This window comes from Numida meleagris, chromosome 3 (assembly GCF_002078875.1).
Source record: "Numida meleagris isolate 19003 breed g44 Domestic line chromosome 3, NumMel1.0, whole genome shotgun sequence".
Taxonomy (NCBI): Eukaryota; Metazoa; Chordata; class Aves; order Galliformes; family Numididae; genus Numida; species Numida meleagris.
In genome coordinates, this window is record NC_034411.1 from 68,311,210 (window position 1) to 68,327,626 (window position 16,417).

Here is a 16,417-nt window from a genome sequence, read left to right on the forward strand (position 1 = left end):
ATTTAACACACTAAATTTGGGATTATCTCGCAAAGAATTAAGGACATCCAAAGCCCTGTAAAATGATTTATCATCGAAATCACACTTGGCTCCTAAGGGCACTTAAAATATATCCCTGAGGAATATGCCATCCTACCATTAAAATTTTTGATACAAAAAATGATTTTGGTAGTCCCATTTTAGTAAAATGATGTTATTTCTGGTGAATAAAACCATGAATTTAAGTTGATCAATGAGAACCCATTCAGAGTTTCAAGACCCATTTGAGTTGCCTTCATTGGACCTTTGATCACCCTGATGAACCAGCGATGCCGCATATTCTGTTACTAAAAAAAATCCACGTATCAATACAGGGAAAAAATATTTTTAAAAAATCATATAAATTGTATCAATGTAACTAAATCTTGCCTCTGAAAAACAACCAGTCAAAGCAGGTAAGTACCACTGTTATGTTTGCAGAACAACGAGGAATTGTGTTTCTCTGCTGAAGTTTTCTCTAATGAACTACCACAAACGTAAATTTATCACAGTTGGGAGTAGAACACATACTGTGCCTGTGGAAATCTGTAAGTGACAGCCCTGTCTCTGGCAGAAGTATTTATTTGGAAAAGGGCTTTAGGGAGAAATGCACACTTACAACCAATTTTTTTTAATAACACTGAGAAAGTCTACAATTTTGTGCTTCAGCCTGAGAGGCAGAGCCTGGCTCCTCAAAGGATATCCGAGGTATATACAAGCAGTTCAGTTCTGGGGGGAGGAAGGAGAGGATTAGGACTATGTCCCTATCCTCCACTTGCAAAACCACACAAATTGCACTGCTGAAGTCAGGATGTTTCTGAGTGACCTTGCTGGCTCCTGGGAGACCCAGCACCCAACTCACGTTCGAAGATTCTCCCCCATGTACCTACCACAAGGGTCCAGACTTGCTCTGGGAAACAGATCCCTGTAGGGCAAGCAGGGTCGTGCTGCCCCACGTTTAGAACAGAAATGGTCTTATTTGATTTAGCATGCAAACCCTTGCAGACCTACGCAAAGCAAACTTGCTTTAAATTTGGATTTACAGGAGACTTCTATTGAATTCTGCAGTTGTTACAACATTGTAAAGAGTATTCTGAATGCAAACAGCAATCTTTGTGATGCCAGACCCAACAGAAGAAAAAATGCTGCAAAGAGCCACTTTACTGCTAACAAATTACATCCGTTACCTCCTGTTTGTATGAAGTGATTAATGTTACAGAGAATACTTCAGTTAAATCCGTACCATTAAAGCTGTGTACTCACTCCAACAACTTGCTGAATCTAGGGTTTGGTATCTGTGCTTCAGGGGCAGACGATGGAGAACTTTTTTTGTTTTTGTAGCTTTGTAGTACTAACTGAATTAACATCTCTGGCAAAGCCTCAGGACAGGCTTTCAGCTGACATCCATTAGCATAGCCTCACTGAATGCTATAGACTGCAGCAATTCACACCATTAAGAATCCGGGGGGCAGGCCGGGGAGAAAATGGAAATTACGAGAAGAATAGAGAACACAATGCAGCACCGATGTCCTCGCATATAGGCTTTTATTCTGGAGATAGTTTACAAGCAGTTCGTAACCTTTGGACTCCAGACAGTCTTTAGAACCAACACGAGGAGGTTAAAGATTCGGTCTGAACTTTCCATCCAACCACAGCACTGTAAATATTTGGAAGGTGCACTGGAACTCATAAAGTTCCCATAAAATGGATGTTAGTGAAACAAAACAAGAAAACCCTGAAACTTGCATTCATCAAATGATGTGAGATCGCACTACTTTAATCCGAAGAAATATTAGGGACATACATATTTGTGACTTTGCTATGCTTAAAAGGGAACTTCCCAGCAAAATAGCTAATGCATTTTTGTTTAACAAACACAGAATAGAATCCAAGACCATTCTCTCATTCCAGATCCCTAATTTCAGATTTACTTAAAAAATCTTATATATAATTATAGCCTTTCTATATCCTAAACAGAGTAATGCACAGAAATACTTCAAATGTTTTGTTTGGTTGTTTTTTTGTTGTTGTTGTTGTTTTTGCCTAAGAAAAGTCACTGGGAAATTCACACCACAAAATCATTTGTGTTTCAGACTCAGTATTTCATTGATCTGTTTAAAATACACATTCCCTTTTACTTCATCCTCCATTATAAAACAATTCAGTTACCTTATTAAGCAATACTCATTAATAAATCTGTCAAGAAAAAATGATTTTAACAAATAATTTCAGGCTACAAATTGAGGTTTTGCTCTTTGACAGTCATTTTAAAAGACTCAATAAGAAAAGATTTACAGCTACAAATTTTATTTTGTAAATGAAAGATTTTTAAAGTAATCATTATGTACTCTGGAGGCCTTCATTACACGTTAGCTTGGAAGTGACACAAACTTAATTGACAGAGCCAAATGAAACAAAGCCAAATACATTGCTAATAAGCCATCAAAAAAAAAGATAAAGAGTTATTTTAGTATTCTACTATTTTTTGTTTCTTGTCACATGTTTAATGCTCCAAGTCACATGGAACTTCACTGACTTAAATGTACTTACACCAGTAGTGTAAGAGGGAGTTGAGTGTCCAACAGTAATTTAACGAAGTTTTATCTAGTAAATAAAAATACGTAAAATGAAACAAATTTTAAACCTTTGTCCTTGAATAGAGGCTTCTACTGTGAGCAGTAGACACTACAGTTATAAACACATTCCTTTATTCAAAGCTAACAATTGCATTTGTCTGTACAGACAGGTCACTTAACTCATCAACGGAGGGAAAGTTAGTCTGCAAAAATAATCCAAAAGAGACTATTTCTGAAGTACTTAACATATCAAAAAGCTGAAACACAGACTTACTCTGATCGTAACAGTGAAAGACCAAAGTATACTGGTTTTGCTCTAGATGTGCATTCAAAGCTTCCCATATAGAGTTTTGGATTTCTGCCTTTACGAGTGTATTATTTGCATATGCAAAACCATATCCAGTTTGTTTTTTTTTTTAACTTCTGATGTATTTGTATTTGCTGGTGGTTTTTAAAGTGAGAGAATTACAACTGATCTAGAATCAGAACTCTAACAGTTAAAGAATAACTCAGACAAAAGATATCAATGCATCACACTTTTAAAACAAGATGATTAATCAAGCTGATGATGCGATGCTATCACTGCAAAAATTGGGTGTGAGGTTTCTCCCATATATGCATTTTTTGCCTTGATATGCCACCATAAGTTCAGAAAATAAAAGTATTATCCCATATGTCTTAGGACAAGCAATTTCCACAAAGTTTTCACAGCCCCCAGCATATAAGCAAGATCCAGAGTTTTGACTCACCTGATCTAATTGGTTTTTGGCTTGTACAGAAAGCTCAAAGTCTCAGCACTATCTTGCCCCTTCATTCACCATACAGAGTATCTCCATACAGTAAGCTTCTACGTAAAGCATACTCTTGCCTATTTCTCTCACTTGTCTTGAAGTGTGAAAGCAAAGTTACGCCAGCTATTCTAAGAAGCTTTATACTGCATCAAGCACCTGTTCAGACAAGAGTCAGTTAAAAAAGCAAGCTAACAGCTGAGCTGAGGTCAGCAACGCTATGAACTTCAGGGCATATTCAGAGACCCACTACCCTCAGCTTTCCCATCTTTATTTGAAAATAGAAGCTCTAGTGAAGTGATGCTTTCTGTCCCTGTTCGAGCAGAGAGTGAAAGCCCTCCTGCTGTCCTCTACTCTTAAGAAGAAAGTGTTAGTCTCCCAACCTGCACTATGCCTCTGCAGAAATAAGACAGCTCATCCCACACTTGCAGTGTTTGTTTAAGGAGCACGGGTTCAACAGAGACAGTTAACCATTAGCTAGTACCCATGCAGATCATATTACACTCACTATGAATACTTGGTAAGTATTCCTAAATGAAGCCTAGTTCAAGATGGGCACTTGGGTCAGTCAATCTTCTCCAAGCACTGCTCAATGTTAACACTGACTGCTGCAACCCCGCACACGGAGCCAGGCTTGGGCATAAGCTCCAGGTTTGCAGAAAAGATGGTTCTCAAATACTTTGCTTATACACCTCTGGTGTTTATTACTGGTACGAAAAACTGCTCAGAAGGAATTCAGAGGCACCAAAAAATCATACTAGAGATCTGTGTATGTGACAAACATCCCTAAGGGCTGTCCATAAAAAAAAGTTTTGTTCCAATACATTAATCTATAATAAGCAACTCAGCTTTACAGGCTGAAAAGAAGCAGCAGCTATCTTCCTAAGAGATACTGGAAGTTAACACATCTCTTCCAAACTCTCTCTTTTTTTTTTCCCCTCTCACAAGTTAAAAATGCTGGTCAAGAAAACGGCTTAGTGCTGACGTTATTTTGTATTAACCTAAATTTTGACAAAAACTTTAGTTGTAATGATATCTCATCATGTCAAAGCACAAGTTTTATTATCATGGGCTTTTATTACACCATTACCTAGAAGCCCTGAGGAAGAGTACTGTGCCAGTTTATGCACTGCATAAACACATGGAAAGAAACTTCACCGCTTCCAAGAGACTGCAGACAGATACAAAAGGGAGGCACAAAGGGAAGAGGGAAGGTGGCGTTGCCTTTGCTTTGCAGGGTACGTATTGGGACTCAGAAAGATTAAGACCCTTTTGCAACTTTAGACTTAGTGTACGAACTATTCATGTTAAGACAGCTTGTTACACATGCAAGGGCTCAACAGTGCCAGGACTGAAGCAGAAGGCATGGTCAGTCTTCATTAATTTAGTCTAAAGCAGACCTAGGAACTGAATGTGCCTCTTTCCTACACCCTACCCACTACTTGACCACCACCAAGCTTTGCCCCATTTCTACACTACCTATACACCCTTCCTCTTGTGACAGTTGGTACTATCCTGTTCCTGGTTTATATTAATGCAAGATCCCAGTCTAGTGCCTAGCTTTTCAATCTTTGCAGCACAAATAAGATTAATTTTTAATTTTAAGGCCCTGATTCAGCAAAACATTCAACTATGTGCTTAATTCTATCCCTATTCAGTAAAGTACTTAAGTATTTGCTTAATTCTCATTTACTCCCCTGAGACTTGAACATGTGCTTAAAGATAAGCCTCTTCTTAAGTACTTTGCTGAAGTAGGGCCTAAACTGTGATCTAGGATCCAGGAGGGAAAAATAGATCAATAATGTGCTTTTTCCTCATGAACATTAGGCTAACATTTGAAAAGATAAAGAAAAAAATCAAAATCAAATAGTATAGTTAGTACAGCTGTTTTATGGGAAGAGACAAATTTTATAAAATCCTGCAAAGAATTCTCTTTTCAGAAAGTCCTTCTTCTTGACCTCTTACGTCTATAAATATACATTATTGCAGTGTGCTGAGCCAGCCACTCACTCTCTGTTGCATGATGAGAATCTCAAAGTTTTTCAAGTTGGGTGCCTGATTATGAAGTATAAAGTAAAATTTAGAACAGAATCTAATGTAATGAGTGCACTGGAACAGAATTCAGTTTTGTATTATCTTAAGACAAAACTAATGGGGAACCTGGGGAGATGCCAGAGAAGGGACACTGTGTCAAAATGCAAGAAGAAAGGAAAGATAGAGCTGGGAAGAAACTGCTGGAACGTCATCCAGAGAGATTATGCAGACTCAGTATTAGACATTTCCCTTGCAATAAGGTCTTATCCTTGGGCCAGTGTGGAGATCGTAATATGATCAGGATCAAAGAAGCTTACAGAGTTTGTGGAAGATGTGTCCACATGCCCATTTCAAGGACATCAATATCTATTCACCCAAAAAGGCCATAAAAATTGGGAAGCAACAGGAAAAATATCCACAAATGAAGTACACATTCTAGTTTGGCCAAAAATCGATCTCTGTAACTTCACTGGCAAAAAATTTGGTCTAGTCTGAGTACTAAAATGGGACACATGCTACTGAACACTAGAAAGATGCTTTTGGTATGTGTGTCCCTACGTGATTGGGGCATGATGCCCAGATGCTTTCCACCCTTTGGAGAAACCGGCACTTTAGTGTTCTGCCAGGAGAAGGATCCTTCTCATAAATAAAGGCCAAACTCTTACAGGTTATTAGCAAGTCTTTTATTGGCAAGTCTTTCATGTCAGCTGCTGCAGCACTTTCTTCAGGAACTGCTGTTCTTGTGTAGCTGGGGCGACCATTTTCATCTACCTTTTGATTTCTAGCAAACTGGAATGCTATTTAATCTTTGCAGTTCCTAACTTGCAAGGACTTACACGTATGCTTAACGCACTGTGAATGGTTCTACTGAAACATGAATTACAGTACACAAAGCTAAAACACATGCCTAAGCGCCTGCAGGATTGGGGCCTAAAAACCTGAGCATTATCCTTTTGATGCATCCATCCTGCTATAATGATGGATAAAAGTGTTTACAAAAAAGCTTTGAAGATGAGAAATGCTCCATAAGGACATGTGTGGGGTAGAGGAAGTGGAAAGAGAAAAGGGATAGGGACACAGATTGCATTGGCCGTCCTGATGTTTGCCATGGAAACCACATCATTCTTAGCAGCTGTAGGATTAAGAAGCCTACATGGTTTAGGAGGTTCCTCATACTTTGGATGAGCACAGTCAGATATTAGAGGGTGTAAATTCTTAGTTTCCACCTCAGGTAGGTCTTTGAAAAGAAGATGCCACATGTGGTCACACTGTGTTTTGGAAGGTTCAGCTACAATAACATACAAACTTGCAGACAGTCTTACCTGAAATCCTGCATAAACTGTTTCACAACAGTTGCAGGTGACAGAAAGTGCCTTTCCTCCTGAAATGCCCCAAGTGGTGTTTGACCTTCGGAGCATTTGAGAGTGTTGGCCAGGCCTTTTGCTCACCAAGGACACTTGTGCCACCTTCACAACCTAAAAAGCACCTCCTCAAGCTGCCAGAGACAGCAGCTGCATTAGGAGAGTACACAACATAGGATGGACAATATTTTGAAAGGTTAGGAAAGGCCACTCAGTGCACTCTGAGTGAGGGACCTGCCATCCCTTCCTCAACTAGCAGGGCTGTGAGAATGCAAAATATTTTCTGACAAAAAGCGACTGAATGGCTGGTCTGAGGAGCAACCATGTTTAGTCCACTGACAAAGGAAGGCACCTCAGGCCACTGCAGTGACTGTGTGCCTCTGCCGGCAGAGAGGAAGCCCACCTCAGTACCCATCCAACACGGGAATCGGCCTCCCTCCTGCCAGGCTGAATGTCAGGCTAATCAGTTTGATCTGACAGATTTTAATTAAATTAATTAAGGCCTTTCTGAATGGGCTTGGTTAGCGTCCCAGAGGGGAATCCCCATTGACAAGAAGCACTGTCAGGAGAGGAACTGTTTTTCTCCTCTCACAACGATAATTTTCTTATGTTGTTATTGGATTTTTTTTTTTTACATCATTAATAAAAGCGCTTTATAAACACATATGATGCTTTTGAAGCTTGACATCCAATTATATTAACAATAGCCTTCTACAAACAAACACAAGATTTTCAAGTCCTCCTTCAAGAAAGTTTGCCAAATCAAGATGCAAAATAATCCTGATCACTTCCCACTGACTTTCTTAAATGGGCTTCTTGTCCAGATGCTGGAAACTCACCACTTGTAGGAACGCTTAATTGCCGGTACTGTGAGAGGTCAGGCTCCTGATCCCCCCATACATTTGTGAAAGGACAATGACCATTCTGTTCTGCAGATCTGCCTGCAATTGTGTTGGCTAACATGGTTTAACCCAGTCCTCAGCATTTTATGGTGTGAGCATTTCACATATGATTCAAAAGTGGCATGTCCTTCCTACCTGAGGCCACAGCCACTCTTCAGACACCCAGTCATTCTGAAAAGCTTCAATATGGGCAAAAACCCCGGTATCAGCACAGAAACAACAGCACGATCGAGCTAAAAGGCATCGCCTTGCTTACCATACTACACTTGTGATCTGTAAAAGTGCTCAAGCTGGAAATCCCCCAGTGCTGATAAACAGCAAGCAGTGGCCACAGTCACACACTGTCCACGAGGGATGCACCACTCTGTTACTGTAACCACTGCTGTGTTTGGCTGCAGCAGTGGGCTCCTGGGCACGGCCAGGTGACAGAGGCAGAGAGCAGCCCCGGAGAGCAAGGCCTTCTCCTTTGGTGGTACAGGCAAAGGAAGGATGAGCTGCTCAGGCATCACACTGATATCTGCTGGGCTCAGCAGGCCGTGAGCCAGCCTGGTGATACAGAGCTTTCTGCTGACATTGTTGGTACTGTATGCCTCTGCTCATCACTAGGGTCCCTAAAGAAGGAAGAGGTCCCAACTTGAAGGTTTAATTTAACAGTAAATGAAGCTTCCCAGAAGCTGGAAAGGATTTTGAATTCAACCTCAGAGGAAGCAGTGATCCTGTTGTGACTGAAAAGATGCTAAGAGCTCAGGTGCTGTAAAACAACCACTTCATCTACCAGCTGAAGCTGGCAGACTTCAGCTAGCAACACCTCCTTTCCCTTTGATGCCAGAGTGGTCTCTCAAGATGCTTGACCTTGAAGTGCCAAATCATGGTGAGTACTACAGATTTTGTTCTGACAAAGACTGAAGAAGGGAGGAGATTCTGAAGTGGGAAGATACTGTACTTGGAATGGAATCTGAAATGAAGGGGGAAAAGAAAACACAAAACGGCTAGAGCACAAAGTGAGAAAGAGAAGATTAAGACACAAAGGTATCTGAGGGGGAGAGTGAATGAGATAACAGGAAAGAAACAAAAGATCCTGAAAGAGAAGATAGAGCTAAGGAGTACTTATTAAAGACCAAATAAGAAAGAGGAAGGATGGAAAAAAGGAGGCCGCTATTCCATTTCCCTGCCTTTGTGTTATTTTTTTCCAGTTTATTTTCAACATATCTATTACGTTATACAAGTCACAAGAAAATCCTCTTACTAAGTCAGCACCCATTTACTATAGCTCTTCAATAAACAAAAGCTATTTCAACTTATCTGCTGGCCAGTATGAATCCAGCAGACCCAAATGTGTTTTCCAGTGTGATTTTGATTAGAATCTCAGTCTTCCGAAGTTCACATTCATTATTAAGAGCTTAACTGGGGCACTGCAGGTCTTGAGCCAACAACTGAAATGTTTTCATTATACTGAAATCAGATTTACATTTCTACTCTCAAAAACATACCTGCTTGCAGCATCTATTGAAGTTTTATTCTCAAACCTACACCCAGAGAAGAAATACAAATTTGCTAAAGTGAAATTCTGTCTGGTAACATCAACAGAAACATATATTCTGAGAATTCCAATTTGAGGTATTTTGTAAGCACTTCAAGGGGTAGAGGCAGGTAAGCAACAAGGGAAATAATCTGCCTTTGCAGAAAACAACAACAACAGCAAAGTGCTTTTTAATAAATTAGACAAAGATGAGCTGCAACAACAACAACAAAAAAAGATGCATCCACAAAGAAAGAAGAATTCAATGCAACTGACCTTCAAGTTCCCTCTACTCTTTCATTAACTGTCCTCTGAGGTGATCTCTGGCCAAATACAGGGAATTCAGAGCCTGTCATAGAATTACAAGATGAATTAGGGACTGTTGCCACAAATTTACAGCTACCAAGGCCTTTGTTGATTAAATTTTCCCAGACTTGAAAGTAATTTCACTGGAAGCACTCTTAATGGGGCCTCACATCAGCATCAGGACAAATGAGGAAGGGGAGTAACACTTTTCCCTTCCAATTATCACATGCTTTTTTCTCCCGTGTGATTGGTAAGCTACAGACACAATTTCAGTCAATGCAACTCAAAAGTGCTTAACACAAATTGTTTGCATACAAAAATAATTTCCCAGAAAAATCTCAATTTTCGATTTCCTCAAGGAAAAGTATCCCCTTTATTTCTTTCAGCTTCTGACTGGCAGAGCCTACTAAATAACCTCAATTATCGTGCTGAACAATTACTGACTCACAGTGAAATCAATTGCAAAGCTAATGTAGTTGAAACTGTATACAGATAAGTGCACTACAGGTGAGTAACTCCACATGCATGAGTAGTGTCGCTGTGCTCAGTGACATAACTCATGTGCATAACTATTTGCAACACCGGGGCCTCAGATTGTAAACTCACTGGAGCAGAAACCAGATCTTATCTCCTGTAAAGCACCTGGCAGTGCACCTATCTTTGCCACTATATAAATTAATTATCATTAGCATCTGAATTTTGTCAGCTCCAGCATTCTCCCCTAACCTCAAACACCGAATTTCTTCCCAGAGTGATGTTTTGTGCAGTGGGCAAGAAGAATACGCGTAATAATTTAGTTACTCTGGGATTTAATCAAATAATTCAATATAAAATTAACACGTGCAAGGCACTTGAAAAGCTTCTGAAATCTGGGGTCTGGGTGGGGAACAGGAAAACTTTAAAGGTAAAAAAAAAAAAAAGTAACTAATTCAATTCCTGAAACACTTTGACCTTTAAACGGAACTGTCCTCCCCTTCTTAGCTTTAAGATAAGTTCAGCAAACAAAATTTCACCCTGGGCTTGACACATCATCTGCCAAACTGCTGAAGAAATAAACAAACACTTTTTCCTTAAAAAAAAAAACCAAAAAAAAACTCAACATAATTTTATGAAAAAGACAGACCTCACTACTCATGACAAATATTGGTGGTATACACATACAAACTTACATACGAGGTAAAACATTAGATTTTTACAGGAAATACGGATTTAGAAAGAAACTGTTGCGAAACAGCAATTTGAAGATAAGGAACTCTAAAAAGACGACTTTTGGTCATCTGAAGAAAAGAATAGTCATCTTCCCTAATCATCTCAGACTGATTACCTCAGCTTGCTAATCTCACATTTCAGTGGGTTTTTACTGCTGAACCTAAAGAAAATGTGGGCTGAAATGAGAGGGAGAGAGGGGACTGGAAGTGCCGGTCTGTTTATTCAGCACTTTTGGCACACCTCAGTTCATGCTTTTAGAAAGTTCTGCAGCTGTTGTTGGTTTTTTGTGATTTTTTTTTTCTTTAATTCAGAATACTAAATTTTGTTTTCAGTGGCAAAAAAACAAAACAAAACATTCATGAGCAAGTGAAGGACAAAAAGGAACTCTAGGGGTATATCGTTCATTTTTTTCTACAGACAGGAAAAAAATTTTTTTCAGCAGCTGGCTTTGCTGCATGTGTTAGTGTTCAGTGCCACTTTCCTTTCCTGTTTTCTCTTCTGCTATCTAGTCTTTACTACTGAACTATTCAGATGGCTCCTTCAGTAGGTACAAAATACTCAGGTGAACAGCAACAGCTACAAGTTCAACAGAGCCAAACTAAACCGGACAAAAATACACAAAATCTATCACAAATGAGAAAAAGGAGAAGACTCTTCACTCATTTATTTAGGTAGGACAAAAGCCCTAACTTACTGATCGCATGCCAGCAAAGAGATTAATTTTACCTGTAATCAAAAAGACTACACAAAAGGACAGTCTCATTAAAATGCAAAAAAAGTGAATAATTTCTGATTCCTGCCTAAGGCCTTTTTGTATTTGTATGCACACAAAATTGCTTAACAGCAGTTTTTCTTTTCTTGTTCTACAAAAGCCATTTGTTCCATAGAAACAAGCTTCTAGTAAGACAGTTTTCTTCAAATTGTTAGCTGAGTCTGTAATAAATAGCTGATGAATTGTATTTTATGTTGACCATTTCTGTAGGCAGTACAATGCCAAGCTTTACAGTGCAGAGCAGTACTAAAAATTCTTAAGTGTTAAGTCAAAGAAAGCAGCACATTTTTCACGTCTGTCAAAAAAGAAGGGAATGTTGATTAAATAATCTGTCACAAAAAGGGTTACAGAAACAATATATGGTTAAATCACAATCACAACAAAATCTAATTTACTTTGAATCTTCAATTCTTTCACCACCTGTGCCAAGTTATGGAAAACTTAATACACATCCCACCCCAGAGAGGCAGGTTTACTTTCACACGGCATATACCACTTTGCATTTAATAATGATGTACATTTAATAAATAAGTAAGTAAGAAAATAACTTGGAAATGCAGCAAAAAGCACAAGCGATACTCAGTTACATAAATGCTTTCCCATGTTGTCCATCACCTCAGAGGCTGTGCTCACCTCAAAAAGTATCACTTGGTAGTAGCTACTTATTCCCAGCTCCAACTGAAAAACAAACTAAAATCCTCACCTCCGATATAGGTCAGAATATAAAGTGCAGCCTACTTGCCAGGGTCTCTGGCAGGTGTGAGCAAGGGCCGACTGCTTTCACACTGAGACCCGGGTGAGCGATGCCGAGTCTTTATGAAGTGGGAAAGTAGAGCAGTAGCTAAGAGTACATCTTCTAAGCAGGGTATTTAGGAGCCTCCACAATCCCTTTACCAGACACACACATGCAACCTGACTTTTTTTCCCCCACTCTAAAAATACTAACCCGTCCAGTGAACTAGTTGGAAGGGCCTTAGGAAGGGGTGGAGTAAGAGAAATCAGTGCAGCAAGTCACCTTTCAGCCACCTATGACATCAGCCTGCTGCCCTGATTCCTTCATTAATACCTTTGAGCTGAAAACAATGGGCCTGCCATTAAGCACCACACAGTTCAAGATAAGAAAGCCCTAAGCAGATAATAATCGGTGCATTTAGCTGGATTTCAAACATTCAGCTGCTTAATCATTTCTTCCTCACTGCATGCTACCCAAACACACAGGGAATGCTTTGGATGCCTCGGGCTAAGGAAGAAGGAGCTGGGGTGTGGGGAAGAGGAGGGGAGCGCGGGCCTCGGGATGGGATTGGGGGGGAGAGGGGGATTTCATTGGCAATCCTCTCCCTGGGAAATGAAAACATTTCTTAATTGCCATTAGGGAAATAGGTTAAATACAGGCTTGGTAAGCTGCTATGGCCTGGCTGACAGATTAGAGTGGATGGCTGTTGAAGTATACTCATTTCCATTATATGGCAGAGCGGGGAATTTTTATTTTCTTAATAGTCTTCTGAGACTGTTCCTGTCAGGTGCTGGGTGTGAGACTGCTAGTTAGATTTTAACTAGTCACCTTCCAGCTGATGAAGCAAGGCTGCATTCACTGGCCCTCGGGTGACTGCTTTCCTGCTTATGCAAGGGAACAGAAACTGTGGGGCATGCTGACGGGGTGTGTGGAGAGGAGGGCGCTGCGATACCTGCTGCTTTGCTAACACGAAATAACAATGAGTAATGGCAGAATCAGAGGAACCAAAGGCATGATGCAGCATACCTGTCATGCCAAGAAAGAAGGGATAAAAAAAAAAAAGTGTCTCCGGATCCCCAAGCACGTAGCAGACGCAGGGCTGAGCCCTACCAGGTCTGGGCAGCTCACCCGCGAGACCTCAGGGCCATGTAGGGGGAGTGTGGGCACCTTGTGAAACCCAGATGCCACAGCCTGTCTGCTCAGAGCCTGCTGAGATTGCCTTCCCTGCTTTCACCCACGGCACTGCCATCTCCCTCTCCCCCAGCAGGCTCATGGCAGCCCCCCCTTCCAGCCTCCAGTGAAGGCAGTGGGAGCAAAAGGAAGCCAAGCTTCCCTTTAAGTGGGCACGGCCTCACTACTCATCCACACAGCTGACGAGCAGCTACCAGCAGTGTGCACTGCAAAACTGAGACACAGTCCTGTAATCCTCCACCATGCTAAACTCCCCAGGGCATGACTAGGAGTTTTATCTCAGCTAGGGCTGAGATGTTAAGGCATTCTGTTCTGGAGCTCCCTGAAGTCAGCACAGCTATGCAAAAGGTGGTGGACTGGCAGGTGAAGCAATGGGGGCGTGTGTGAAGAATGAGTTTCTAGGGGGAGGATCTGTGAACAACTTTACCTTCCCCCCCCAGCCAGATGCACACATCTGCACAACTGTGTGTGAAGAGGAAACTTCTCCCACTGTATGAAGGATATATATGTCCACTGCCTTTTCATACACCCACTGTTTATCCATCTGCATCATCAGATATCTTAATACATTTCAAAGACTTGTGCTCAGTGTTAGTTTCGTTCAACTACATCTAAATTTCTCTGTCGTGGATGGCTAAAAGTGATAAATGTTGTAAATGTTGGCTGTTTTTCTCCAAGGACAGTCAAAGGACCTCTGACAGAGCTCAGGCATGTGAGGCCAGGTGAAAGATCTGCCAGCCCAGTGCACTGCCCAGAATCAAACTGGAGATGAGGAAAACCACAAAATTCAGATGTTCTCTCTTCCAAGCCAGCATGTTTAGCAGGTCAGCCTTAAGGCACGCTGACTTGTGTATACCTACAGATATGGGATCACTGGGGAATAGCAACCACATTGGTAGCAAATGCTCTGCTAGTTCAGATTAAGCTGGTGTGGTCAGGAAACCCACTCATTTACATAGCACTGGTCAGTATTTTCCACTTGGCTAGCAATCCCATGCACCTTCTTTGCACATTTCCCAGCAACACACTACACCTTCATCAGAAATCAGCAAGAAATGGAAAACCCAGCACTTCCCTTGGTTCCCACTTCTACTTACCACCTCTCATTCAGAAGTATTTTGCCCGCTTCCTGTACATAGAAAGTATCTGTGAAATGACATAAACCCCTGGGCTATGGATGAGCATGCCTCCTGAATGATCGAACAATTGAAAGAACACATACACTGTGGCAACTACGGAACCTGTTATAGTATGCTTGTTTTAAAGAGCATAGGACAGATCCTTTGCATCTGCCAATCATTACAAGTCAGAAGGTTTTACAAAGATTTTTCCTGTGACCACATATTTAGCCACAGTCAATCCAAACCTGGCACAGCACTGCCAGAGAGACAACTGAGGAATCAAAGCACGCTTCTGTGTGCTGGCTCTGAGGGCACCCCTCACAGTTGAGCACAGCTTCACTGGCTGGATTAAAAATCTCTTTTTGAAGTCTCTTAAAAAAAATAATTATCAGTGCCCGTTTGCGTTGTGTCTCCCTTTTCAGTAGAGAGTTAGCAGCAAGGAAATAACAGACATGTCTACACTTCTCTCTGCCTTTTTGACAAGGTCTTTTTTCCAGCATAGGTTCAGTTCAAGAATGCACACCCTTCAAATTATTTTCATCTGGACATGCAAGTGTAAGCCTTACATGCACATGAAAGCCTTTTCCAGCACATGACTATGCTACAATTCAACTCTTTTTAGTAAAATGTAAGCTTCAATTCCTGTTCATGACCATCTGGGTATCTCTGCAAGACACTGCATGCCAAGACATCAAAATTCCGGTTTCCAAGTAATAAAAAAGACGCTCTTTTAAATGTCATAGAAGACCAGTCAATGTGTTATTTTTCCATCATTAAGGAAAGGAAAGGTACTGCTCTGAAGTACTACTACAGAGGTAAAGCAGTGGACACCTGTGCTTTACATCAAGTACTTTCCTTGACAACATAAGTAGCATACAGATAAATTGGCTCTTTCTGCAAGTTACGACAAGTCCAATTACTCTGAACACTACCTTTGGTTTAAGGCACTTGAATTCTCGTTCCTGTCCATAAACCCTCTAGCATGCACATTCCTGTAATAGAACAAATTCCTTTTCCCTGCTTATTGCAAAAAAAAAAAAGAAAAAGAAAAAGAAAAAAAAACATTTATACTGTATTTAAATATAACTATAATGTATCAGTGTTAATGAATATTTTTTACACCAAATGGATATCTTTTGACAGAACAAAAATTCCCAAGGTCAGGGGAAGAAGCCACTTTATGGGGACTACTGCGACAACTAGGATTCCTGAATCCTACATGTGAAATATTTGAAATATGAATCATTCCAGTTTTTTTCAAAGTTATTTTTTACAATTTTTTTCCTGTACATCTTGTGTACTTAGAGAGAACATCTCTATTACAATGTAATATTCTACAAGAAGGGAAATTAACCACATCAACCATTCTGGAATCCTCTACATTATGAATTACATCTCAAACCACACTTTGCAAACCAAAATCACTTGAGAAATCCCAGACAGCAGTTGGACAGAAGTCTACTTACAATTATGAAAATATGTCATGCTGGGAAATAAGTTACTTGTGAATTAACTACTAAGGACAGGCCATTTTCCATCAAGATGTTACCTGCATCCAGTAGCTTTACACGAGCGTAAACCACATTCTACAGTGGGTCAAATCATCATCTCAACTGCACTAGAGTTGACACAACTAGAGCATAGAGTGCCTGCTGTGGACACATTAGCAAGAAACTGAAACTAGATGAAATCACAGAGAAAAAAATTAGAATTGTAAAGATAAAGATTTATTTTAAGAAGTAATAGCAGAGTGAATAACCCGACATAAGTGTGAGGAGTCCACATCACTTAATCTCTTTAAATCAAGATTTGATGGCTTCCTATAAACAAACTCTAGAACATTCAGAGGACGTAAGATTTCTGCAAGAATTACTGGGTGAGTTTCTC

The 16,417-nt window shown here is 40.4% G+C and overlaps 1 protein-coding gene across 2 annotated transcripts in view; it reads right to left on the reverse strand.

Moving 5' to 3' along the window:
- The window catches only part of PRDM1 (PR/SET domain 1), a 98,300-nt gene that overhangs the window by 50,620 nt on the left and 31,263 nt on the right, over nt 1-16,417 (reverse strand). Inside the window, exon 3 of one of the 2 annotated variants that reach the window (XM_021389573.1) lies at nt 9,475-9,547. The exons of the other annotated variant lie outside the window; for it this stretch is intronic. The gene's annotated coding sequence lies outside the window, so the exon portion shown is untranslated. The remainder of the gene's footprint in view (nt 1-9,474; nt 9,548-16,417) is intronic. 2 annotated transcript variants of the gene reach the window in all.